The sequence below is a fragment of the Dromiciops gliroides genome, chromosome 6 (assembly GCF_019393635.1).
Source record: "Dromiciops gliroides isolate mDroGli1 chromosome 6, mDroGli1.pri, whole genome shotgun sequence".
Taxonomy (NCBI): domain Eukaryota; kingdom Metazoa; phylum Chordata; class Mammalia; order Microbiotheria; family Microbiotheriidae; genus Dromiciops; species Dromiciops gliroides.
The window spans coordinates 210,269,167-210,272,193 of NC_057866.1; positions in this window are offsets into that span (position 1 = coordinate 210,269,167).

Here is a 3,027-nt window from a genome sequence, read left to right on the forward strand (position 1 = left end):
GAAAGGTTATGATTTTTCCAAAGGTAACACAAATAACAAAGTGGATTTTCACTCCAGGCTACATAGCCTGTAGTCTGTGTTTTCAAAACCTTTTGCTGTCTCCCAAAGAAAAATGATGAAATTTAACTGTCTCATTATTAAAAGTAATGGATTCAAAGTGGTCTACGAAGAATGAGAAGGGGTGTATTGCCACAAACCAGGAAAGAATGGTATTCTCTGTGCAGAATGTGGCTGTTGGGTGAAAATAAAGGGTTGAAGGTAGATGGAAAAATAAGATGGTGTGCAGGTGACGGGGACAAGGCGCAAGGAAAGAGGAGACGTTTATATCATCGGGATATCACTAGGAAGTTCAAGGTGGGGGCAGGTAGGTGGTGCAGTGGATAGAAAACCAGCCCTGGATTCAGGAGGACCTGAGTTCAAATCTGGTCTCAGACACTTAACACTTACTAGCTGTGTGACCCCAGGCAAGTCACTTAACCCCAATTGCCTCACTAAAAAACAAAGAAAAAACCAAAACAAAAACAAAGGAAGTTCAAGGTGGTTTGGTGGAGGGGGATATCATGCACATCATTTCTGTATCCCCAGCACAATAGACTAGAAATAATTCTGGACCTGGAGTCTGGAGACCGAAGTTTACATCTCAGCACCAATACTCTGTTACTGTCTTGCCTCTATGATCCTCAGTTTGCTCATCTATAAAATGGGGGTATGAATATTTATATTAGCTACCTCCTCAGTCATTGTCAGAAACATACTTTGTAAACCTTAAAGTATTACATAAATGTGAGTTGCTATTATTGTCCAGTGATTTCTTGCATCCCCAGAAGTGGTTCACTCTCCTGAGTGCCCTTTGGACCATAGGCTTATAAATGAAAAGTTTCTAGGGCAGCTAGGTGGCGCAGTGGATAGAGCACCAGCCCTGGAGTCAGGAGTACCTGAGTTCAAATCCAGCCTCAGACACTTAACACTTACTAGCTGTGTGACCCTGGGCAAGTCACTTAACCCCAATTGCCTCACTTAAAAAAAAAAAAAAGCTTCCATGATCATTACAGATTGTCTAGTCAAGCTCTCTCACTTCACCAATCAAGAACTTAGATACAGAGAGGTTGTGACTTTTCCATGATCATATGGCTAGTAAGTGGCACAGGTGGGATTCGAGCCCAGGTCCTCTGACTCCCAATTATGTGTTCTTCCTGCTGTACCAACCATGTCTCTCTATTCCTTCCAGGGCCAGATGGGAAGGGGATTGGACTTCATAGAGTGGCTGGAATACTTGCTCTCCCCTGTCCCCTCTTCCATTTGAAGAATTGTTCCAAGGGATATGTATGAGGATGATGGTGACAGAGAGAATACACACATGCATGCATGCACATACAAAGTAACCAGAGAGCAGAGGACTTCTACATGACATTTTTGCCCTCACTGGAGACAACAGCTGATCAATAAACTTTTATTAAATGTTATGTGCCAGGTGCTTTAGAGAAAAATACAAAAAAAGATAGTGTCCGACCTCAAGGAACTTATATTCTACTATCATTGAAACATTAGGTGGAATATTTGTTTTAGCCAGGGAGGGTGAAACAGATCTATCGTCCTGCCTATCAAAGAGGCAAAGAATGGTGGATGGCTGGAGTTTGGGTGTTCTGAGCTGCAATGGGGTTAAAAATGATCAAATGTTTGCAATAAATCTGGCACTGGTATTGTGAGATCCCAGGAGTGGGAAGCCATTGGATTGCCTAAGGAGACAGAATTGTCTTAGGTTGAAAGTAAAGTTGATCAAAACTTCCATGTAGATAAATAGTAGGATTGGTTCTATGAATTGTTTCTGAGAGATAGGGAAACCAAGTCTCAAAAAAAATGTGTGTGTGTGTGTGTGTGTGTGTGTGTGTGTGTGTGTGTATAGACTTGCTACCTTGTCCTGAGAAACTGGGGACTAGGTACTTATTCCATAGTCTTTTAGAGTAGCAGGAAGAAAGAAAGAAAGAAAGAAAAAAGAGAGATGAACCTCTGGCTCTCCACCTACTTTGAGTGGCAGAAAGTAATAGTAAATAGTCAGCCATAATAGTACTTATGGGGAAGGGTGTTGGCCAGAGGGGCTGTTATGCTTGGGACTAAAAGTGATTGTGGGGAACATCCATTTATCATTGGGACTAATGGTTGCTCATTCCACAAGTTCCCTTTAGTGTTCCTCCTTATAGTAAAGTGTTCCTTTGCAGTACTATGATCTGTGCTTGTAAGTGGAGAGTAGTTTTTAGTATACCATTAGATTCCTTGCCTATGTTGTTTCAGGTTCTTTTGGTGGAAGCAACAAATCACAAGGGTCGGAAAAGTGTACCTGGAAGGCAAGGCTGTCATGCAAATAATTTTTAACCAAGGATTTGGGGATAGATTTCAGCGGGTCCATCAACTAGAATGGGAAAAAACATATCTTCATTTTCACCAACCTTTTGCTTCCCTTGCAATCCTATGTATTCTGTTTTATGCATTTAAAAACATGATCTCCATAGATGTCACAAGACAGCCAAAGCAATCGAAGGCATCAAAAGGTCTGGGGACATTGGCCACTGTAAGAAGAACTGGACTAGGGAAGGAATGTAATAGGTAGATGAATGGCTAAGTTTCCATGATTTTTAATTTGTGTTGGCATTGGGACAACTGTGGGAAGCTGTTTTATAGATGAAATTTCATGTGGAACTAATCAAAAGAAATAGTTCAGGGTTGTCAGGTAGACTTTTCTAGTATCTGGACATACATAGGAAGATGTATCTTCTCTCTTCCCTTGAGTTTTATGGGAGAGGATCTGTGATATAGTGGGGAAAGTACTAAATTTGGGATCAAATGACCAAGGGTCAAGTCCTGACTCTGGTCCTTATTGTGTGTCCATGGACAAATAACTTTCTGGGGCAGCTAGGTGGTGCAGTGGATAGAGCACTGGCCCTGGAGTCAGGAGTACCTGAGTTCAAATCCGACCTCAGACACTTAACACTTACTAGCTGTGTGACCCTGGGCAAGTCACTTAACCCCAAT